At 43.3% G+C, this 26273-nt stretch overlaps 1 protein-coding gene across 1 annotated transcript in view; it reads right to left on the reverse strand.

The window, feature by feature from the left end:
- ZSWIM5 (zinc finger SWIM-type containing 5) overlaps positions 1 to 26273 on the reverse strand; it is a 184018-nt gene that overhangs the window by 60553 nt on the left and 97192 nt on the right. The window lies entirely within an intron of this gene.

Below are 26273 nucleotides of genomic sequence, written 5' to 3' on the forward strand. Positions count from 1 at the left end.
AAATTAACTCAAACTGGATTAAAGACTGCATATTAAACCCCCAAATGTAAAATTCCTAGAAGAAAATTCAGTCAAAATGCTCTGTGATATTGGCTTCAACAGTATCATCAGGAATTCTACTCCCTTGGCAAGGAAACTAAAAACAAAATTAAACAAACAAAATTGCATCAAATTATCAAAATTCTTCATAGTGAAAGAAGCTGTCATAAAAACAAAAATACATTCTCTAACATGACACGTCTCTAACATCATTAAAACAAAAATATATTCTCTAACATTAAGTAGGAAGCTGGGTGGGGGTTATAGGAGACTAGAAATAGAACAGGGAGAGGACACTACATAAATAATGGAGAAAAGTGGTCAACCAGGAGGAGGAGGGGTGAAAGGTAAAAGGTGCTGAAAGGCAGTAAAGCGTTATGCATAACAGTAATAACATAATCAGTAACAGTACTATATAAAAGGGCTGGAGCGATAGCACAGCGGTAGGGCATTGGCCTTGCACGCAGCCAACATGGCCATCCCGAGTTCGATTCCTCCGCCCCTCTTGGAGAGCCCGGCAAGCTACCGAGAGTATCTGGCCCGCCCAGCAGAGCCTGGCAAGCTCCCTGCGATGTATTCGATATGCCAAACACAGTAACAACAAAGTCTCCAATGGAGACGTTACTGGGCCCGCTCGAGCAAATCGATGAACAACGGGAGGGCCTTTACTTTTACCTTTACTATATAAACCACAGTGCCAAAGAATTGATTCAAAAGTGCCCGTTAGTGGGTGAGCAGGAAATTGGGAGCTTTGGTGGAGAAATGTGGATACTGGTAAAGAAATTGGTGTTGAAACACTGTATGCCCAAAACCTAATCATGGATAACACTTTGTAATTCACAGTGACTAAAATAGTAATTAAAAAAAACCTTTCCCTTTTGGATCCTCCTTCACTGCTGGTGGGAATGCCAACTGGTTCAGCCCTTTTGGGAAACAGTATGGACGCTTCTAAAAAAATTAGAAACTGAGCTCCCATTTGACCCAGCAATAATATATCCCGGAGAGGCAAAAAAGTACAGTCGAAATGACATCTGCACTTCTATGTTCATGGCTGCACTGTTCACAATAGTCAAAATTTGGGAAAAACCCGAGTGCCCGAGAACAGATGACTGGTTAAAGAAACTTTGGTATATCTACACAATAGAATTCTACGCAGCTGTTAGAAAAGATGAAGTCATGAAATTTACATACGAGTGGTTCTACATGGAAAGTATCATGCTAAGTGAAATGAGCCAGAAAGTGAGGGACAGACATAAAAAGACTGCACTCATCTGGGGAATATAAAAGAATGGGAGTCGAACACCCAAGAATAGATGCCACCCAGGAGGTCTGCTCCATGGCTTGGAAGCCGGCAGCACATGCTTGGGGAAAAGGCAGTTCAGATAGAGAAGGGAACACCAAGTAAAGGGTGTTTGGAGGACTCACGTGGGATGCGAGATGCATGCTAAAAGTAGACTATAGACTGAACATGATGGCCACTCAATACCTCTATTGGAAACTACAACACCCTAAAGGAAAGAGAGAGCAAAAGGGAATGCCCAGCCAGAGGCGGGGTGGGGTGGGGGAGGTGGGGTGGGGGGTGGGAGGACTACTGGGATCATTGGTAGTGGAGAATGGGCACTGCTGGAGGGATGGGTACTCGATCATTGTACAGCTGAAACCCAAGCATGAAAGTTTGTAGGTCTACAACTGTACCTCATGGCTTTACACTAATAAAAAACAAACAAAAAAACCCCTTTCCCTTTCTTTACAAGATTTTGGTTAAATTTTTAGCCACATCTCTCCCCAAAACTTGATAAAAGCAAAGTGTCAACTACGCTCTTAAACATTATTATAATTCAAAATGATGTACCTCATTGACAGAGCATGTGTCTTACATGTATGTAGCCATGGGTTCACTGGCACTACAGAAATGAAAAAACAAAAACTCTTAACTGGTAAGAACTGGAAGAACTATAAAAACCTAGTTGTGAGCTGAATTTCGAGGCTTTCCATACTATAAGAGTATGGTGCTTCTGTAATTTGTTAAGACCCTCATATGGGTCCTTAAACTCTATGTCTATGAAACTTCCATAAGAGATACTCTAAATTGTAAATTTCTGCCAGTGTCTTATATATTTTTGAGATTAACCCCTTATAGATGGGTATTGGGTAAAAAGTTTTCACCATTCCGTGGGCAGTCTTCGTATTTTGGTCACTGTTTCTTTTGATGTGCAGAAGTTTCTTAATTTACTGTAGTCCTAATTGTTTATCTTTGCTTCCACTTGGTCAGTGTTGTTTCATCTTTGAAAACACCTTTGGCTTTAATGTCATGGACGGTATTGTTGTGGTTATACTGTAAAGGTAAAGGTAAAGGCCCTCCCGTTGATCGTCGATTTGCTCGAGCGGGCCCAGTAACGTCTCCATTGGAGACTTTGTTGTTACTGTGTCTGGCATATTGAATACTCATACTGTATATATATATATATCGCTGTGCTATCACTCCAGCCCTAATATCTATCCTATTAATCCTATTATCTATCCTATTACCTTATGGATTCAGATCTGATGTTGAGGTCTTTAATCCATGCTTATATAACTTCTGTTCATGGTGTTAGAAAGAGGTCTGAGTTCATTTGTTTTCCATGTAGCTGCCCAGTTTCTCCAGCACCTTTTGAAGAGGCTATCCTAGCTACTTTTCCTATTTTTTGCTCCCTTATCAAAGATTAAATGATCAATATACCACAATTTCTTTATTCACTTAGCTGGGGCTGGGCACCTGGGTTGTTTCCAGATCTTAACTACTGCAAATTGGCATGCAAATATCTTTTTAAATTAATGTTTGTGTTCTTAGGATCCCCAGGAGCAGAACTGCTGGCTCATATGGAAGAAAGGCTTTCAACTGAGTGAAAGCCACTGAGTGTGATGTTAGCCATGGATTTGTGATATATGATCCTTTCTACACTGAAGAAAATATTTCTCTCTACCCTATTCCTTCTATCCTATTAGAAATCCCTAGTATCTGTAGCACTGTCTGTAGCACTGTCCTTCCGTTGTTCGTCGATTTGCTCGAGTGGGCACCAGTAACGTCTCCATTGTGATACTTGTTACTGTTTTTGGCATATCGAATACGTCAGGGGGAGCCTGCCAGGCTCTGCCATGCGGGCGGGATACTCTCGGTAGCTTGCCGGGCTCTCCAAGAGGGGTGGAGGAATCAAAACCAGGTCGGCCACATGCAAGGCAAACAACCTGCCTGCTGTGCTATCGCTCCAGCCCTAATATCTATCCTATTAAAAATATCCTAATAGAAATTCCTTCTATCCTATTCTGTTGAAGGCTGGAGGGTTATTTTTAGGGCATGCAGCCCACCTGGGTTCTATCCCAGATTTGATCCCTGGCACCACTTAAAGTCACCACCAGGAGAGACCCTGTATACAGAGCCAGGGTAAGCCCTTCAGAACAGTTTTGTGCATGCAAGGCAAACACCCTATCCTTTGCAATATCTCTCTGACCCTATGGGTTTTTCTCTTAAATTGGTGTTAGGTCTTGTCGAATGCTTTCTCTTTACCTATTAATTTGATCCTGTGACTTTTACTTCGCTTTATATTCTTTATATTGATTATATTTATATTTTCTTTATATTGATTACTATACTTACACTATTGAATCATCCTTGCATCCCACTCAATTGTGCCATATGATCTGTTTCATATATTGTTTAATCTGATTTGCTAATATTTTATTGAAGATCTTTCCATCGACATTATCTAGGTCTGTATTTTTATCTTTTAGTGATGTCTCTCTTTGCTTTTGATTTCAGGGCAATGTACACACTGAGAAAACTCCCATTCTTTTACTTTCAGAAGAACTTAAGAAAAGGAATAGGCATGTCATTCTTAAATATCTGGAAGAACTTATACCACTTACCTGCCTGGACTTCTGTTTCTATTTTGGGGGAGATTTTTAATTACTACTTTAATCCATGTCAGTAGTTTTCCTATTTAGGTTTTCTACACCCTCCTAATTCAGTCCTGTGGGGTTATAGGATTCTGAAAATTCATCTGTTTCTCCTAGGTTCTCCATATTAGTGACTTTTGTTAGTTCAGTAGTGTCTGTTGTAACTTCTTTCATTTCTGGTCCAATTCATAATAGTTTCCCTTCTTTCTTTTTATTTTTTTGCTTTTTGGGTCACCCGGCGATACACAGGGGTTACTCCTGGATCATGCACTCAGGAATTACACCTGGTGGTGCTCAGGGGGCCATATGGGATGCTGGGAATCGAACCCGGGTCGGCAAATGCCCTACCCACTGCGTTATTACTCCAGTCCCTTCCATCTATAGTTTTCTTTGTGAGTCTAGCTAAGGGGTTTTTTTATTATGTAAAAAAAAAAAACTTAGTTTCGCTGATCTTTTATGTCTTTGATTTATATATAATTTCCACTCTAATTTATATTACTTCCCTTCTACTTTGGGCTTTTTTTAAAGCTTCTTGAGACACGAAATTAGATTTTTTGTTTGAGCCTTTTGTTATTTCTTGATTAATGCCTATTTTGCTATGAAATTCCACAATTAGTACAGCTTTTGCCGTGTCCCATGTGCTCTGTTAGCTTATGTCTTTATTATCATTTGTTTCCAGGTATCTTCTTATTTCTTTCTTTTATCCTCTGACCCAATGACTGTTCACTGCAATTACTCTTATCATTTCAGACAAAGTCTTCCTTATTATAGCAATTGCACAGCATTTGAAGCTTGATGAGAACAAGAACTATGCGGGGGCTTGTTTGCCAGGATAGCTAGCTTAATAATCCACACACATGCTACTCAAATTTCTGAGAACCACAAAAGCCCCTGAATAGCTAAGGCAATCCTGAGGATAAGAAGATAGTATCACTTTCCCAGAGTTTAAACTATGCTAATTGGGGCTGGACAGTAAGTACAGCAAGGAGGGCATTTGCCTTGCACATGGCCAACCTGGGTTGGATCCTGGCATCTCTTATAATTCCCCAGCACTTCCAGGAATAATTCCTGAGAACAGAGGAGGAGTAAACCCTGAGCAGCCCTGGATGAGACCCAAAGACAAAAACAAACAAACTATGCTGATAAGTCACAGTAGTCAAAATGATATATTACCCCAGAAGTAACTCCTCTGACATAAGATAGATTTTACAAGAAAAGTGTCAAGAACGGTAAGTGGAGGAAGAAAAGCTACTTAAACATATCATGCTATAAAAATTGGTTTAGCCATGAGCAAAATAAGGAAAATAGATCACTATATCACACCATACACAAAAGTTAATTTATTTTATTTATTTCTGCTTTTTGGGTCACACCCCGTGATGCTCAGGGGGTTACTTCTGGCTCTGCACTCAGGAATTACTCCTAGTGGTGCTTGGGGGACCATATGGGATGACGGGAATAGAACCCAGGTCGGCTGCGTGCAAGGCAAATTGCCTTACCCACTGTACTATTGCTCCGGTCCCCAACTTAAATTTTATTAAATAACCTGATATTAGGTCTGAATTCATAAAATCCATGAAAGAAAATATAGGTTAAACACACTATGATATTAACTTCAGAAGTGTGCCAATAATTCATTTCCATTGGCAAGGGGAAAAAAAGCAGAAATAAATAAAATAGCATCAAACTAAAATTTCTGTGCACTATGAAAGAAACTATTGCTAAAATAATAAGACAATCAAATGGAGAAAATACATTTTTACACCACCACACATGAAAGGACTACTATTCCCGATATATAAAGCATTCATAAAGCTCAATGACAAATAACAAAATATCCAAAAATGGGGAGAAAAGTTGAACAGATTCTTTTCCAAAAAGTATCTACAAATGACCAACATGTACATGCAAAAAGCTCATTAACACTGACTGTCAGGGAAATTATGAGACATCACTTCACACCAGTGAGAATGCCTATAGCAAAAAATGCCTGAAACAAGCAGTATTGACAGGTATGTGGAGAAAAGGAAACTATCACATACATTCTATAGGTACGAATGTAAACTGGTTAGCCTTTACAGAAAACAGCATGGAGATATATCAAATAAGTTAAAAACAGAACTACCATGGAATTCATCAATCCGACTCCTCGGTATTGTCTAGATAATAGGATAGTAATAATTCAAAAGATAAATGGACGCCTATTTACACTGTAGTGCTATTTATGAGTCAAGATCTTCAAACAGTCCCAAGTCCCCAACAACAGATGAGTGGATAAAGAAATTGACAGGCAGGTACAAAGTGTAAGGAGCAGAGTACAGATCTTGGATGTGTAAGGTCCCAGGTTTCATCCCTGACCTGTTGATTCTGCCCACCCCCAACCAGTGCCTGGAGTAATTCTGATGGCACCAGAGCACCCTAGGAATGGTCACAATTATTTTTTGGGGGGGGGGTCATGCCCGATGATGCACAGGGGTTACTCCTGGCTCTGCACTCAGGAATTACTCCTGGCGGTGCTCGGGGGACCATATAGGATGCTGGGAATCGAACCCGGGTTGGCCACGTGCAAGGCAAACACCATACCCGCTGTACTATCACTCCAGCCCCGGTCACAATTATTTTTAAAAACACACCAAACCGAACCAAAGTAAGCATTGCTTTGCCCTGAAGGAAGGTCTTAAGGTTCCTGCCTTGCAAGCCAGTGGTTGTAAGTTCAAATCCCTCATGTCACACATATAAAAACTGCAAACCAGGCAGCTGAACTATTTGAGTCTAGAGGCTCTACTCTCTTTCATCCTTGCTGCCAGAAGTGATTTCTGCCATCACCACAACCAGATGTGTATGTGAAACACAAAAAGGAGCGTGATTCTGAGAGCATGGACCAGAACTGAACTTTGAAGCATCTCCTTAGCCCTGATACTGTTTGTCTGTGTATACATAAAATTCTCCCTGTTCACTAATGGTATATAGGACAGTGGTTTTGGACATTAACTTCATATAACCACCTTGTTACGAGCTTCAAGGATGAAGAAACTTGCAGAGGAACCCAGTTGCATGGGTCCTGGGGCTGAGATCTCCAAGCCTGCTCGGATGGGTACTGGGCCTCCTCTACACAGATCCCCCATTTTCTAGTAGCTACGCAGTTAAACCCACAAACTGCCCCTGCCGCTATGAAATCCATCAACAGCCAAGAGCCAGAGATTATAAAACATAGCTCCTAGAAGAGAGCGATGCAAAGTCTCTTGCCCGCGCTCCAGGCTGTTTTCACCAGAACCACTTGGAAGGGGGCGGGTTGAGTTTCCCTCCCCGCCCCAAGCAGAGCCCCGGCAGCCACAGACCTCCAGTACCCAGCCACAGCCATGCGCCGGGCGCCATGAAATTTCATCAATGGCCAAAATCGAGGGACTATAAAACGAAGCTCCCAGAAGTGCATGGCTGCATATGCGGCTGCGAGACCTCTTATACTCTAGATCTCCTTCTCAGAGAACCCAGCAAGCTACTGAGAGTATCCTGCCCGCCTGGCAGAGGCTGGCAAGCTTACGTGGTGTATTTGATATGCCAAAAACAGTAACAATGATGTGTCTCATTCCCCTGACCCTGAATGAGCCTCCAATGCAGCACAGCTGGGAAGGACGAGTAAGGAGATGCAGCTAAAATCTCAGGACTAGGACGACTGCAGACATTACTGGTGCCTGCTTGAGCAAATCAATGAATAACAGGATGAGAGTTATATAGTGAACCGCCTTGTTATAATAGGTTATTCATTCTACGAGGTTGTTTTTTAAAATAACTTGTTTGTTTATGCCATACCAAGTAGTGCTCAGAAACTACTTTAGCTCAGAGCTGAGAGGTCACTCTTGGTGCTACTCAGGGGATTCATCGTATAGCTCAAACCTGGTACTCCCCCAAGCAAAGCATGCACTCCACTCCGTTGAATCATGTCCCAGCCCCTAACAGATTCTCTCAGATTTTCTAACTAATTATGTCGTATTCAAACAAAAAGAGTTTTAATTTATAATTTCTTTTTTTAAAATTTAATTTTTATTAGTGAAACACCATGAGGTACAGTTGTAGAGCTACAAACTTTTTTGCTTGGGTTTTAATTATACAATGATCAAATACCCATCCCTCCACCAGTGCCCATTTTCCACCACCAGTGATCCCAGTATCCCTCCCACCCCCATCCCCCCCTGCATGACTTTGATTTCCATTTCTTAATAGCACAGCGGTAGGGCGTTTGCCTTACACACAGCCAGCCCAGCCGAGCCGGGTTTGATTCCTCCGCCCCTCTCGGAGAGCTTGAGAGCCCGGCAAGCTACCGAGAGGATCTCGCCCACACGGCAAAGGCTGGCAAACTACCTGTAACGTATTCAATATGCCAAACACAGTAACAACAAGTGTCACAATGGAGACGTTACTGGGCCCGCTCGAGCAAATTGACGAACAACAGGAGGACAGTGTTGCATTAGCTAGGACTTCAGTCCAAAACTTAAAATTATTTAATTTTTAAATAAATTATTCAGAATGAACAGAATGAAGAGATATGTCAGTAGACTGAGCATACGATTTGGATATGGGAGACATAAATTCAATACCTGGCATCACTTAAGATACCCCAAGCGGAAAGACGGGAGTAGAACCCGAGCACCAACAGGGGTGGCCTCAAACCAAAACTACTAAACTGTTTCTCAAAGTTGCTGTGCCATTTTTTATTCTTAGTGACAAAGTATGACAGTCCATGCTCATTTACATCTTTGTCAACATTCAGGATGGTCAGCCTTTTAAAAATTTAGTCATTATAACAGATACAAAGAGTTACATTATTGTGAAAAAGTTCATATTTATCAATATATTTTATATGGACCATTATATTTGATTTTGTATGTAAAACGAGTCTTTGCCTAACTAAAAAAAATATTTTTTTCCCTGAGACCTTGTGGAAATGGCCTATCAAAAAGAATGGACACCCAAGGGAGGGAGAGGGTGGGAAAGATGGGAAGTACTGCATTTCCCAACTTTGAATTGTACAAAACAGTAGTGATCGAATGCATGGTACTGAAAGAGAGAGATTCTCAGACCAATGGAACATAGTCCTAAGTTAGACCCCCAGGTTTATGAGCAGTTAATCTACAACAAAGGAGCTGAGATATTAAGTGGAACAAAGAAAATCTCTTCAACAAATGGTGCTGGTAAAACTAGGTAGTCATATAAAAAATGTGGCAGAGATGTGGTCATCTGGTGGGAATGCTGTCTGGTCCAAACTCTATGGAAAACAGTATGCATGGGCACTCAATAAATTCAGAATTGAGCCTCCATATGACTGAGCTATTCCACTGTTGGGTATCTATTCCCAGGACGGAAAAACATTCATTCAAAAGGACACATGCACACCACAATTCATTGCAGGACTCAGCACAGCAGCTAAGATTTGGAATCAACCTATGTGTTCAATGACAAATAAGTGGATCATGAAGATGTGGTTCTACACACCATGGAATACTACACAGCTGTAAGGACTGATGAAACCACAAAGCTCATGGCAACATGGATGGAACTGTAAGACATCGTTCTGGATGAAGTAAACCCGAAGAAGAAGGATGTTATCACTTATATGTGGTATTCAGAATAACTAGATGATGGAATGAAATGTTTTAAAGAGAGGCGGATGCCCAGATCAACCTGGCCCCAGAGTACAGGGAATAAAGAATGGAGAGTAGGGGGAGTGAGACAGATGAGAAGCAACAGGGGTGAGATTAGGGGATTAAGGCACAAGGGTAGTGTTAAGGTAAGACAGAGCCAAATAACCAAGCCAGAGAAAACAATAGTGAAATCAAGAGACCCAAACTTTAACAACTGAACTTAGCAAGGTGCCTGTCAAGAGGGCAGGCTCAAGGGGCTGGGGATACAGAAGGGAACCTGGGAACGGAGGTTGAGGGAAGCTGGTGTTGGTGGTGAGATCAGCGCTGCAATAATGTATGTCTAAAACTCAACTATGAATAAATCTGTAAACCCGAGTGCTTTAATCAAAAGTTAAAATACATTTTTTAAAAAAGAGAAAAAATATGTGCTCTTAAAAGTTTCTTTGATTTATTTCCTTTTTCTGTTTTATTTTTCCACTTTTGTATTGAAGGTTGATTACATAAAAATGAGAGATTGGAACTGTATCTCAAACCATTCATGAAGTTAAATTCAAAGTAGATTACAGACCTTGAGATTAGACTAAAACATATAAATACATAAAAAGAAAACAGGCAGAGTTCCCCAGTAAACGAATCTTAGAGAGATCTTCAATGATCAGACCACAGAGGCAAGGACAACAAAGACAAAAATAAACATATAGGACTACAAAGATTGAAAAGCTTCTGCACAGCAAAAGTACCTCAAGCTAGGTTAAAAAGACCCCCTATGGAATGGGAGAAAGCATCGCACACAATCACGACGATCACGACCATCCTGTTGTTCGTCGATTGCCTCGAGCAGGCCCCAGTAATGTCTCCTTTGTCCTAGCCCTCAGATTTTTTAAAAAGTGCCATATTCAAGGCTCTTTCAGGTTAGGAGAATGAGACCCATCATTGTTACTGGTATATGGCATATTGGGTACACCACGGGGAGTTTGCCAGACTCTGCCGTGTGGGAAGGTTACATTCGGTAGCCTGCAGGGTTTTATAGTCTCTGAGTGTTGGCCGTTGATGGGATTACATGGCGCCAGGGGGCCAGTTCATGGGTGTGACCCCTACCTACTGGAATTTGGAGGATCTGGGTAGAGGATGCTCAGCCCCGATCCTAGCAGGCTTGGAGATCTCAGTCCCGGGACCAGCGTGCCTTTGTTCCTCTGCCGGCACACAATACATAAGATAAAGGGCCACTATTTAAAATCTATATAATACTCACAAAGTTCAACAACAAAAAGTCAAACAACCCCATCCAAAAATGGGAAGAGATCAACAGATACCCCTCAAAAAAGACATATGAAAAAGTGTTCATCATCACTTCTGATTAAGACACTAAATACCCATCTTCCGGAATTGCCGTACCATATTTGATAGGGTTCAAATATGGTAACACCTACGAGGGCGATTAGAGGTCGCCCCAAAAGCCTCTATCCCTCTCGGAAAGCCTGGCAAGTTACCGAGAGTATTCCGCCCGCACGGCAGAGCCTCGCAAGCTATCCGTTGTGTATTTGATGTGCCAAAACCACTAATTACAATGGGTCTCATTCACCTGACCCTGAAGGCTTCACTTCTGATCAGGGAAATACAAATCAAAACCATAATGAGAAATTATCTCACACCAGTAAGTATGACATGTATCAAAAAGTCTGTAAATAGCCAGTATTGGCAGGATGTGATAAGAAAGGAACTCTCATTCACTGCTGGCAGTATACCATCTGCTTCAATCTCTCTGGAAAGCAATATGGAGATTTCTCCAAAAAGAAAGACTAGAACTCCCATGAAACTCACAGATATCACTTTTTGGCATCTACCCCGATAATACAAAAAATAATTAGAAATTATTTGCATACCTGTGTTCATTGCAGCACTTAGCACAGTAACCAGGATATGGAAACAAACCAAATGTCAAATTATGAATGAATGGATCAAGAAGTTGACACACACACACATACATACACACACACACACACACACACACACACACACTATACAATTATAAGAAAGGACAAAATCATGCAATTTGCCTCTATATGAAACTAGAGAGTATAATGTTCTGTGAAGTGATGCCCTCAGAATGAAAAAGGGAGTAACAGAGGCCAAGCAACTGGAGAGATAGATGGTCCACAGAACCAAACTTGAGGGAGAGAACTAAACAAGAAATGGGGTTTTTGGGACCTGTTTGAGGGAAATGGGCACCCTAGTGGCAGGTATTATATTTGAATGATATATGCATGAAACCATCATTACCATTATTGTAAACTACAGTATCTCAATATTTTTTTATTAAAATTTTTTTTTTTTTGCTTTTTGGGTCACACCTGAAGATGCATAGGGGTTACTTCTGGCTCTGCACTCAGGAATCATTCCCAGCGGTGCTCGCGGAACGATATGGGGTGCTGGGAATGGAACCTGAGTTTGCCACGTGCAAGGCAAATGCCCCATCCGCTGTGCTATCGCTCCAGCCCCTCAATATTTTTGTGTTTGTTTTCTTTTCTTTTCTTTTATTTATTATTTTTTTAAATTTTTATTAGTGAGACACCGTGAGGTGGAGGGATGGGTATTTGATCACTGTATAATTGAAACCCAAGCACAAAAATATGTAGTCTACAACCTCAATATTTTTTTCACTTAATCACTTAATCACTTAACTTCCCGTTAGTCGTCGATTTGCTCGAGCGGGCTCCAGTAACGTCTCCATTTGTCCCTGTCGCGTGCTAGTGTAGCCCAATGGCATCTCTTCGCTCCGGGAACATGGAGGGCCTCAAACCGATCGTTCATGATCTTGACAAAGAAGTCTGACCATCTGGTAGGTGGGCGGCCACGCGGTCTCTTGACATCCCGTGGAATCCAATCAGTAACAGCTCTAGTCCAACGGTCGTCTTTAAATCTCATTACGTGACCAGCCCATCTGATTTTCGACACCTTGGCATATGAGACAGCGTCCCTGATCCTTGATCGTCGACGGATGTCAGAACTCCGGATTCGTTCTCTCATTTGAGTGAAACGTGTTATTCCAAGCATAGCTCTTTCTATTCTTCTTTGGGAGACCTGAATGGCGTTCTCATCTTGTTTGCGTAGGGCCCAGGTCTCTGAGGCATATGTTAATGCAGGAAGAACAGTGGAATCAAAGAGATGTGCCCGGAGCCGGAGGTTCTTCGTCCTCTTAGCTATTTCTTCGACGCTCTTGAAGGCGTTCCAAGCTGCTCTCTTCCTCCTGCGCAGCTCGGGTGCCAGGTCATTTCTCATGTTGACCTCTCGACCTAGGTACACATAGCTGTTGCATTCGGAGATGGTCGTTCCATTGAGAGCGAATGGGGCGTCAGGAACAAGGCTGTTTCTCATAAACATTGTCTTCGTAAGATTCAGCTGTAGTCCTACCTTTCCACACTCACGGTCAAAGTCGGCCAGCATTTGTGCCGCTTGGCTGATGTTTGGTGTTATTAAAACAATGTCATCAGCAAAGCGGAGGTGGTGTAGTTGCCGACCATCTATCTTCACTCCCATTCCTTCCCATTCCAGTCGTCGCATGATGTTCTCGAGGGTGGCACTGAAGAGTTTCGGTGAAATGGTATCACCCTGCCGCACCCCTCTCTTGACATCAACGATCACTTCTTTGTTGAATGGTGAGATCCTGGTAGTGAATCCGCAATACAGCTCACGGAGGATCCTGATGTATTGGGCTTGAATGCCCTGATTGGCTAGGGCTTCAATGACCGCTTCCGTCTCAACAGAATCAAAGGCCTTCTTTAAATCAATGAACGTTAAGCAGAGCGGCATCTTGAACTCCCGAGAAACCTCAATGAGCTTGGTTACCGTGTGGATATGGTCGATGGTGCTGAATCCTTTGCGGAACCCTGCTTGCTCGCATGGTTGTCCTTCATCTAGTGTTCTGCCAATCCTATTCAGGATGACTCGAGTGAACAACTTGTAGATGACAGACAATAGGCAGATCGGGCGATAGTTGCCAATGTCATGGATGTCTCCCTTCTTGAACAGTAGTACGGTCCTGCTGGTTTTCCATTGGGACGGAACCTTGCATTCAGACAGGTAGCGAGTGAAGAGCCGAGCCAGTGTATTGATGAGTACTGACGGCAGGTTCTTCAGGTGTTCAGGTCTGACCTTGTCTGGGCCGGGTGCTGTTTGCTTCTTTACCAACGAAATGGCGTGTCTGATTTCGGAAGGGAGAACGTTGGGAACGACATACCCATCCTGTGGAATTTGGTATGTCGGCAAGTGGACATGGCTATCGAAGAGATTTGAGTAGAAGTCATGGATAATCTTCTCCATTGCCGTTCTGGAGGATGTGATGGATCCATCAGGACGTCGGAGGGCAGTCATCTTAATAATTAAAAAAAAAAGGGAGCCAGAGAGTATACAGAAGACAAGGCACAGCGTTGCATGCTGTTGCAGCTGCTTGCAATAAAGGTTCAAATCCTGGGCTGCATATGGTTCCTTAAGCACTGTCACGCCAAGCCCCTGAGTACTGTTCGGTGAGGCCCCCACAAAAATAAGAACAGAAACAAATGATGATGTAAGTACAAAGAAATAGGAATGCTCACATACGTCCAGTGAGGATGTGAACAGGGGCAGTATGTATGAAAAATGGTATGGAAAGTTCTCATAAAGCTAAAAACAAGAGTGGCCAGGAGGAAGTACACAGGTTAGGGAGCATGCAAGGTGACCCACATTTGAGCCACATCACCATGTGGTCTGCCAAGCTCCACTGGGTGTGGTCCTGGAGGTCCCTGGCACTGCAGAGCTTAAGCAGCACCATATCCTCAGTTCCCAGCATTGAATTGTCAGTCTGGCTGACTAAGGGTTTCTGGGAGCACTGCCTGAGAGGTCCCCAAATATATAATTTAGAAATGAATTAAAAGCTTAAAATAGAAATGCCATATGATCCAGTAATTTCACTTTAGATATTTATCCACAAAGTAAAAAAACATTAATTTGAGAAGATATAAGCATAGCTGTTTACGCCAGCATTCATTATACACAACTGTCACAACTTGGAAACAAACTTAAATGCCACGCACTGATGACTGGATAAAGAAGTTGTGGCATAAACCGTGGAGGGCTGGAGTGCTCTGCATCTCACCTCAAGCACCACTGGGGGGGCCCTCCAAAACAAATAAGTTGTGGAATATGTCACGGGGAGCTTGCCAGGCTTTGCCGAGCAGGCAAGATATTCTCGGTAGCTTGCCGGGCTCTCCGAGAGGGGCGGAGGAATTGAACTCGGGTCGGTCATGTTGGCTGCGTGCAAGCAAACGCCCTACCCGCTCCAGCCCTTGATATGTGTACTCACCGCAATACTACTTAGCTAGTAAAAAAGGTAAAAATCTTCCCTTCTGTGACAATATAAATGGGAACTTCAGGAGATTCACGGTCACGGTCCTCCCGTTGTTCATCAATTTGCTCGAGCGGGCCCAGTAATGTCTCCTCCATCGTGAGACTTGTTGTTACTGTGTTTGGCCTATCGAATAGGTCACGGGGAGCTTGCCAGGCTCTGCCATGCGGGCGAGATACTCTCGGTAGCTTGCCGGGCTCTCCGAGAGGGGCGGAGGAATCGAACTCTGGTAAGCCACGTTGGCTGCTTGTAAGGCAAATGCCCTACCGCTGTGCTATCGCTCCAGCTGACAAGCTCTCTCGGTGGCTCTCTGCTGTGAGGATCAGGACCGTTGTTTTCCCGGGTGCATGTGGGATGGTTGGGGCCCCGTCTTGAGGACTTCCCCCTGGCCTCCCGCCGCCCGAGCCGCCCGCCTGGGCACCGGCTCTTGCGTGCACCTGGGGGCAGTGTCCCAGCCGTGGCTGTCACCCTCCGGCTTAAGGCGCCCGAGTCCAGCCTGGTGTCCGTGGCCGATGTGCCTGACACCCTTGCGGGCCTCCCACCCCATGCCCACAGCGTGTCAGGCAGTCTCACTCTCATTGGGGGGGGCGGTGTTCGGCTGGGGTCCAGAATCACCCCGAGGTCAGTCTCAGGAGATTATGCTAACGAAAAAAGCCCAAAAGTCAAAGACAAATACCAGATGTTTTCACTTCTATGTGGAATGGGGGGGGGGGGGGGAGGGGAAGGGAGAGGAGGACACAGATAAACTAAAAAGTCTAAAAAAAATACACAACAAAAATAACTATAAAACTCTGAAGAAAAAAATTGGCAACTAAAAGGAAAGATAACAGATTGGCAGGAATGGGTATGGGGTCAATTTAAAAATGGTGAATGAGACTAAAACTTTGTCGGTTAGTTCTGTGTAGTATATACACCTATAAAGGTACGAAGCTAAACTCCCAAAACTTATATAGTATTATAAACCAGTAACATTTACTTTAAAAGGATTTATTTTTAATTTTACTGAGCGACTGGTTTACACTAGTATTACACTGTTTTAAAATCTATAATGCGACTATACCACCCCTACCACTGAAGTACCAATAATGTTCTACCCTGGTCCCAAGGTCCCTTCTTCCCTCAATCTGACAACAGATTTTTTCCTGAGTGACATCAGCATCATAGCTACTTAAGAAGTTCCTCGTCCCCCCTTCTTTGTATTGGTCTATAATACAAGGAGCCTGGAATGCTCCCGATGGCATATTCAATACGCCAAAAACAGGAACAACAAGTCTCACAATGGAGACGTTACTGGTGCCCGAATGGATGACCAATGAGAGGACAGTGCTATACAGTGCCATAATACAGTTAATATTTATACTTCAAGTATACAATGCCAATACACCACATTCCCCATTAAATGCCAACATTCCTCTGCCTAGGTTCCTTCTCATCTGCCCTGCTCCCTCCTGAAACAACAAAGAATTGAATCCACCCACAGACAAAATTAGCGATGTGGTACTTTGTGGAATCGAACATCCTATGCTAAGGCACCTAGAAAGAGATTTGCTCACTTGTGCTTTGGGTGATTGGCAGACAGACTTTGAAAAGGGCTCAGAACAGCACGATTCAGTAAACTAGCCCCAACTCCTCTTTACTACAGTTGAGAAAAAATCCGGCACTGTACAGTCATGTAGGATATGAGAATCTTTATAGAAATTCAATCATTTTCAGGGGAGTTTTTTTTGTTTTGTTTTTGTTTTGTTTCGTTTTTGTGCAACACCTGGCAGAGCACAGGGCTTAGGCCTGGCTCTGCACTCAGGGATCACTCCTGGTAGAGCACCACATAAGGTGCCTGGGTTGGTCCCATCCAAGTCAAATGCCCTCCCAGCTGTATTATTGCTCTAGTCCCTTGAAGGGAAAGTCTACTCTTAGGAGAAAAAAATATATTTTTGAACGTTCTGGAAAAAATAAGCAGAATGTGTCAGACTCCTTTGTTACTGGAGGTGACACAGTAGGAGATAAAGTAACTAGTGTAAATCAAGGAAAAGGAAGAGTGGTGGCTCAGCTCCCAGCTACTGTAGTTGTACAGATGCTGCCAAAGAAACCCATTTTCTGTTTCATCAGTACCAGAGTACTGAGCGGGATCCTCCATCACTGAGGATAGGGAGATCATGAAAGGAGCGGATCAGAATATCAAATGAGTTAAAGAGACAAGGCTCCTGACGACTGTGTTTAACCCACCGATGAGTAGTTAGGAGAACCCAGTCTAACAATTGCCTTATCTGGCCCCCAGGTTCTCAACACCCCAAGTGTTGAACTGATACCTCCTCCTACTCTAGTCAGCAACTTTTCCAATGTGCATACTTTCAAGGGCAGCAGTGAGAGAGAGCTCCAGAAATGCATATATAACCATGTGACCTCAGACCAGTCTACGGGAACGAGAAACAACAAACTTGAGTTGTAGCGCCACCTTCTGGAAAATAAAAGAAACCTTACCAGTTTCCAGCCTGGTGAGTTGTAAAAGAAACAGAAGATACAAGAGTTTTTACCATAAACCTGGGTTCAAATCCTTCTAGTGGAACTGTAGCACTGTAGTACTGTCCTCCCGTTGTTCATCGATTTGCTCGAGCGGGACCAGTAACGTCTCCATTGTGAGACTTGTTACTGTGTTTAGCATATCGAATACGTCACATGTAGCTTGCCAGGCTTGCCATGCGGACAAGACACTCTCTGTAGCTTGCCGGACTCTCCGAGAGGGGCAGAAGAATTGAACCCGGCTGGGCCGGGCCTGCCGTACACAAGGCAAAGGCCCTGCCGAAAGCAGAAGGGAAGGAAGGAAGGAAGGAAGGAAGGAAGGAAGGAAGGAAAGGAGGGAGGGAGGGAGGGAGGGAGGGAGGGAAAGAATTCAACCATATGAGGAACAAGTATACACAGATGGAGAAAGCCCTGGATATAAAAGGACTAATAAAGAGTAAATGCAACATGATAAAGATTCAAGGGGGTGTCATCCCAGAGACAGTCACACATTCAAAAGGACAAGAACAACCAGTACTGGTGCAGATACGGGGAGAAATGGACACTCATTTCACTGCGGTGGGAATGCCAACTGGTTCAGCCTTTTTAGAAGACATTATGGACGTTCCTCAAAAAGCTAGAAATTGAGCTTTCAAATTACTTAGCAATACCATTTCTGGGAATTGGGACTATAGCCTAAGGGCCAAAAAACACGTTACAAGAAAGGCATATGCACTCCTATGTTCATCGCAGCACTATTCACAATTGCCATAATCTGGAAACAACCCAAGTGCCCGAGAACAGATGACTGGATAAAGAAACTAAGGTACAACTACACAATGGAATACTGTGCAGCCATTAGGAAAAATGAAATAATGAAATTTGGTTATATGTGGATAGACATAGGGAGTATCATGCTGAGTGAAATGATTCAGAAGGAGGACAGACATAGAATGATCACACTCATTTGCAGGATTTTTAAAAAAAAGATATAGTGTGAGAATAATACCCAAAAAACAATAGAAACAAGGGCTAGGAGAACTGGTCCATGGTAAGAAGCTTACCGCGAGTGGGTGGGAGGACTGCAGTTAGGATACAAAAGGGACCACTATGAAGACTGGAAATGATCACTTTGGACAAGAACTGAATGCTGAAAGAAGGTAAAGTGATATGCATGATGCCATCTCAGTAACAGTACTGCAAGCCACAGTGCCTAAAATAAAAAAAAGTAGGAGGGGGATAGAGTGAGAGGGAGCAGGAGTGTGGTAGGTATGGTGGAATGTTCGCCAAAGAGGCAGGCTGAGAGGTGAAGGGAAACTGGGGACACTGGTGGTGGGAAATATACACTGTGAAGGGATGAGTGCTGGAATACTGTATGACTGAAACTCAATCACGAACAATTTTGTAACCGTGTATCTCACAGTGATTCAATTAAAAAATAGATATCACCAAAAAGGAGGTGTTAGCTACCTCAAACATGAAAGCAGCAAGAAATAACACCAAGAAGTATGGAAGAATAAAATGAATATGTCATCAAAAAAAAATAATTCTACAATGAACAAACAATTGCAGATGTCAATTCGACTATACCTTTTTGCCTCTCTGGGATATATTCCCAGGAGTGCTATTGCTGGGTCAAATGGGAGATCAAACCAGAATCTGGAAAAAACCTGAGTGCCCGAGAACAGATGACTGGTTAAAGAAACTTTGGTACATTTACACAATGGAGTACTATGTAGCTGTTAGAAAAGATTGAAGTTATGAAATTTACATATAAGTGGTACTACATGGAAAGTATCATGTTAAGCGAAATGAATCAGAAAGAGCAGGATAGACACAGAAAGATTGCATTCATCTGGGGAACATAATGCAACAAAATGGGAGACTAACACCCAGGTACGGCTGAGATTAGTACCAAGAATCTTGCTCCATGACTTGGAGGCCAGCCACATGTGCTAGGGGAAAAGGAAGCTCAGATAGAGAAGAGAGCACCAAATAAAGGGTGTTGTGAGGATCCTCCCAGGATGGGAGAAGCATGCTGAAAGTAGTTCTATAGACCAAACATGATTGCCACTCAATGCCGCTCTTGCAAAACACAGTACCCAAAAGAAGAGAGAGAGAACAAGGGGGAATGCCCTGCCACAGAGGCAGGGTGGGACGGGGGGGATGAGGGGTAGGAGGGATGCTGGGACCCGTGGTGGTGGAGGATGGGTACTGGTGGAGGGATGGGTACTTGATCATTGTATAACTGAAACCCAAGCATGAAAATTTATAAGTCTATAACTGTATCTCATGGTGTTTCACTAATAAAAAATAAATTAAAAAAACTCAAACAATAATAATAATAATAATAATAAGGACTGGAGCTATAGCACGGCGGTAGGGTGTTTGCCTTACAAGCGGCCAACATGGCCGACCCGAGTTCGATTCCTCCGCCCCTCTCGGAGAGCCCGGCAAGCTACTGAGAGTATCTTGCAAATGCCTTACCCGCTGTGCTATTGCTCTAGCCCATCACAACAGAAACCAAAGAAATTCAAAAGATCATCAGAGACCACTTTGAAAGTCTGTATGCCACGAAACAGGAGAACCTAGAAGAAATGAATAAATTCCTGGATTCCTATACTTTCCCAAGGCTGAATCAAGAAGATTTAGAGTACCTGAATAGTCCTATTAATATCAAGGAGATTGAAACTGTAATCAAAAGTCTTCCACAAAACAAAAGCCCAGGTCCAGATGGATTTATTAGTGAATGTTTTCGAACATTTAAAGAGGACCTATTGCCAGTTCTCAAACTTTTCCAGGAAATTGAAAAAAAACAGAAACTCTCCCAAGCAGTTTCTATGAAGCTCATATCTCTCTAATACCAAAAGGAAATAAAGACACCACAAGAAAAGAAAACTACAGGCTGACATCCCTTATGAACACAGATGCAAAGATTCTCAACCAAATACTAGCAAATAGAATTCAACAATTCATCAAAAAGATCATACACCATGACCAAGTGGGATTCATCCCAGGGATACAAGAATGGTTTAACATTCGGAAATCAATCAACATAATCCATCATATCAACAAAAGAAAAGATAAAAACCATATGATCATATCAAGAGATGCAGAGAAAGCATTTGACAAGATCCAGCACCTGTTTATGAAGAAAACCCTTGGCAAAATGGGTACAGAAGGAACTTTCCTCAATATAGTTAAAGCTTGTGAGCCTATGGCAAGCATCATCCTCAATTGAGAAAAACTAAGAGCCTTCCCTCTAAGATCGGGGATGAGACAAGGATGCCCACTCTCTCCTCTGCTGTTCAATATAGTACTGGAAGTACTTGCAATAGCAATTAGGCAAGAAAAAGACATTAATGGCATTCAGGTAGGAAAGGAAGAAATCAAGCTCTCACTATTCGCAGATGATATGATACTATACTTGTCACTGTCACTGTTCTCCCGTTGTTCATTGATTTGCTCGAGCGGGCCCAGTAACGTCTCCATTGGAGACTTTGTTGTTACTGTGTTTGGCATATCGAATACGTCATGGGGAGCTTGCCAGGCTCTGCCGTGCGGGCGAGATACTCTCAGTAGCTTGCCGGGCTCTCCGAGAGAGGCAGAGGAATCGAACTCGGGTTGGCCATGTTGGCTGCGTGCAAGGCAAACGCCCTACCGCTGTGCTATCAAGAACCCTAAAACCTCTACCAAGAAACTCCTAGAAACAATAGACTTGTATAGTAAAGTTGCAGGCTATAAAATCAATAATCAAAAGTCTATGGCCTTCCAAAAAAAAATAAAGTTATATTAATATTATATAACTTGTGCTCTCCCGGGAGAGCACAAGGCAGAGTCTCCTACCCTGTGTCTGACTATCCTCGCCAGGGCCCAACAGCTGAAGACCTCCAGGCCCCAACCAAGGCCTTACTGGGGCTACTCTCCACACACTTGGATAAGCCTCAGACATAACAGAACTGGCAGAGGAACCCAGGTGTGTGGGACCCGGGGTTGAGATCTCCAAGCCTGCACGGTTTGGGACTGGACCTGTCAGTAGCTAGACAGTTACACCCTCCAACTGCCGTGTAACCCCAACAAAGGCCAGGATCCAGAGATTATCACAACAAGCTCCCGGGAGAGCACAAGGCAGAGTCTCCTACCCTGTGTCTGACTATCCTCGCCAGGGCCCAACAGCTGAAGACCTCCAGGCCCCAACCAAAGCCTTACTGGGGCCACTCTCCACACACTTGGATAAGCCTCAGACATAACAGATCTGGCAGAGGAACCCAGGTGTGTGGGACCCGGGGTTGAGATCTCCAAGCCTGCACGGTTTGGGACTGGACCTGTCAGTAGCTAGACAGTTACACCCTCCAACTGCCGTGTAACCCCAACAAAGGCCAGGATCCAGAGATTATCACAACAAGCTCCGGGGAGCGCGCGGCGGCATTTGTGGCCGCGCGACTATTTATTTACTTTTCTCTAAATTTTCAGGGTACCTTAAATATCCTTAAATATCCAACCCGCACGGCAGAGCCTGGCAAGCTATCCGTGGTCTATGCCAAATAGACCAAATTGATATGCCAAATCCAGTAATAAATGGATCTCATTTCCCTAACCCTGAATATGCAGAGTCGAGAAGGATATGGAAGGAGAGGCTGATAAAACACCAAGGCAGACATAGGCTGCCAAAACGCAGAAAAACAAAAATGATTGTCTGTACTTTTAATGCTCGTATGCTGGCATCTGCTGCATCCATTGAAGACCTTATGGTACAAGCACGAAAGATCAAGTACGACATCATTGGTCTGACCGAAACGAGAAGACATCAATCCCATCATGCTGTTTTCGACACTGGAGAAGAACTGTTCCTTGGAACATGTGATAAAAGAGGCGTCGGTGGTGTCGGTATCCTTGTCAACACAAACTTAGTCACGAGCATTGATTCATTTGAATGCCTAACAACCCAAATCGGACGATTACACTTGAATAAATGTGGCTCACTACCGGCAGTTTCTATCTTTGTTGTCTATGCACCAACATCCAGTTATGGTGAAAGAGAAACTGAGAAATTCTACATGGAGCTGGAGAAATTCTATAAAGAAGATCACACCTTCTACAAGATCATTGTCGGTGATTTTAATGCCAAGATAGGACCAAGAAGATCAGTCGATGAACTCCACATCGGAACCCATGGCCTGGAATGGAACGAACAGGGTGACAGACTGTCTGAGTTCATCATGTCAACCAAAACCTTCCATGGTAACTCACAATTCCAAAAGGCTGAATCTAAACGTTGGACATGGGAGTCTCCCGATGGACGGTTCCACAATGAAATAGACCACATCATATTCAATCGGCGGTTTTGCCTAACCGATGTTGCTGTTGTCCCAAAATTCCAAACGGGATCAGACCACCGTCTTCTTCGTGCAAAATTCTACCTCACAGAACGAGGAGAAAAGAATGCAAGGTTTAAGAAGAGGACTCCCAGAACAACCACCAACTGGGAACTCTTTGGCTCTGTTGCGGCAACAGGGGAAGATGCCGTCATTGACAACATTGATGAGGAATACGATCGAATGATTCAGCACCTCCATGATTGTGCAAGGAATGCCAAGAGAGAGATAACCACAAAAAACCGTCTTTCTTCGAACACTCTTGAACTTATTCACCAACGTGGCTTGGCACGTGCCTCAGGCAACCACAAGCAAACGTCCGAACTGGCAAAACAGTGCAGAGAAGCCATCAAGGATGACCTCAAAAACAGGAGAGCCGCAGTACTGGTAGATGCAGCAGAAGCTGGGAAAAACATTCGTAATGCCCGCCTGTCCTTCACCAACTACAAAACCAAGATGACTGCCCTCCGACATCATGATGGATCTATCACATCTTCCAGAAGGGCAATGGAGAAGATTATTCATGACTTCTACTCAGATCTCTTTAATAGCCACATCCACTTGCCCACATACCACATACCACATGATGGATATGTCGTTCCCAATGTTCTCCCTTCCGAAATCCAACATGCCATCTCGTCGGTAAAGAAACAAAGAGCACCTGGTCCAGACAAGATCAGACCTGAACACCTGAAGAACTTACCATCAGTACTCATCAATACATTGGCTCGACTCTTCACACGCTACCTGTCTGAATGCAAGGTTCCATCCCAATGGAAAACCAGCAAGACTGTACTACTATACAAGAAAGGAGACATCCACGACATTGGCAACTATCGCCCAATCTGCCTATTGTCTGTCATCTACAAACTATTCACTCGAGTCATCCTGAATAGGATTAGCAGAACACTAGATGAAGGACAACCATGTGAACAAGCTGGATTCCGAAAAGGATTCAGTACCATCGACCATATCCACACAATAACCACGCTCATTGAGGTATCTCGGGAGTTCAAGATGCCACTCTGTCTAACATTCATTGATTTAAAGAAGGCCTTTGATTCTGTTGAGACGGAAGCGGTCATGGAAGCCCTAGCCAATCAGGGCGTACAAACTCAATACATCAGGATCCTTCGTGAGCTCTATTGCGGATTCACTACCAAGATCTCACCATTCTACAAAGAAGTAATCATCCATATCAAGAGAGGGGTGCGGCAGGGTGATACCATTTCACCAAAACTCTTCAGTGTCACCCTCGAGAACATCATGCGACGACTGGAATGGGAAAACATGGGAGTGAAGATAGATGGTCGGCAACTACACCACCTCCGCTTTGCTGATGACATCGTTCTAATAACACCAAACATCAACCAAGCGGCACAAATGCTGAACGACTTTGACCGTGAATGTGGAAAGGTCGGACTACAGCTGAATCTTACGAAGACAATGTTTATGAGAAACAGCCTTGTTCCTGACGCCCCATTCGCTCTCAACGGAACCACCATCTCCGAATGCAACAGTTATATATACCTAGGTCGAGAAATCAACATGATGAATGACCTGGCACCTGAGTTGCGCAGGAGGAAGAGAGCGGCTTGGAATGCCTTCAAGAGCATTGAAGAAATAACTAAAAGGACAAAGAACCTCCAGCTACGAGCACATCTCTTTGATTCCACTATTCTTCCTGCATTAACATATGCCTCAGAGACCTGGACCCTACGAAAACAGGATGAGAACACTATTTGGGTCTCTCAAAGAGGAATTGAAAGAACTATGCTTGGAATATCACGATTCACTCAAATGAGAGATAGAATCCGGAGTTCTGATCTTCGTCAACGCTCAAGAATCAGGGACGCTGTCTCATTTGCCAAGACATCAAAAATCAGATGGGCTGGACACGTAATGAGGTTTACAGACAACCGCTGGACTAGAGCCATTACTGATTGGATTCCACGGGACATCAAAAGATCACGTGGTCAGACTTCTTCGTCAAGACCCTAAATGATCGGTTTGAGGCTCTACATGTTCCTAAAACGAACAGATACCATTGGGCTACGCTAGCACGCAACCGGGATGAATGGAGACGTTACTGGCACCCGCTCGAATAAATCGATGAATAACGGGGATTAAGTGATTAAGTGATTAATATTATATAAGTTGCATTAATAACTTAAAGTGTATATTAATCAATAAATATAACTTTAATTTATATTAAAAAAAAGTCTATGGCCTTCCTATATACAAATAATGAGAGAAGAAACTGGACAGCTGGCAAAACTGGACAGCTACATGCCAAAAAATGGGCTTAGATCTCTACCTAACACCATGTACCCAAGTAAGATCAAAATGGATTAAAGATATCAACATCAGAACGGATGGTACACTGAAGACAAGGTTGGCAAAACCCTCCACAACATTGAAGCTAATGGTATCTTCAAAGATGACACACCACTGGCCAAGCAAGTGAAAACATAGATAGGCAAATGGGATTATTTTAAACTAAGAAGCTTCTGCACCTCCAAAGAAACAGTGACCAAAATACAAAGACAGTCTACAGAATGGGAAAGGATATTCACCCAATACCCATCCGACAAGGGGTTGATATCAAGGATATACAAAGCACTGGCTGAACTCCACAAGAAGAAAACATCCAACCCCATCATAAAATGGGGTGATGAAATTAAAAGAAACTTTCTCAAATAAGAAATCCAAATGGCAAAAAGGCACATGAGAAAATGCTCTACATCACTAATTATCAGGGAGATGCAGATCAAAACAACAATGAGATATCATCTCACACCACAGAGACTAGCCCACATCCAAAGGAACAAAAGCAACCGGTGTTGGAGCGGATGTGGTGAGAAAGGGACCCTCCTTTACTGCTGCTGGGAATGCCGACTGGTTCAGCCCTTTTGAAAAACAGTATGGAGGATTCTCAAAAAATTAAAATTTCATCTCCCATTTGACCCAGCAATACCACTCTTGGGAATATATCCCAGAGAGGCAAAAAAGTATAGCCGAAGTGACATCTGCACTTGTTTGTTCATTGCAGCACTCTTTACAATAGCCAGAATCTGGAAAAAACCTGGATTCCCGAGAACAGGTGACTGGTTAAAGAGACTTTGGTACATCTACACAATGGAGTACTATTTAGCTGTTAGAAAAGATGAAGTCATGAAATTTACATACAAGTGGTTCTACCTGGAAAGCATTATGCTAAGTGAAATGAGCCAGAAAGAGACATAGAAAAACTATACTCATCTGGGGAATATAAAGTAACAGAATGGGAGTCAAACACCCAAGAATAGTTGAGATAAGTACAAGGAGGTCTGCTTCACTGTTTGGAAGCTGGCAGAACATGCTGAGAGAAAAGGCAGCTCAGATAGAGAAGGGAACACCAAGTAAAGG

The sequence above is a fragment of the Sorex fumeus genome, unplaced genomic scaffold (genome assembly GCF_029834395.1).
Source record: "Sorex fumeus unplaced genomic scaffold, SorFum_2.1 ptg000082l, whole genome shotgun sequence".
Classification (NCBI taxonomy): Eukaryota; Metazoa; Chordata; class Mammalia; order Eulipotyphla; family Soricidae; genus Sorex; species Sorex fumeus.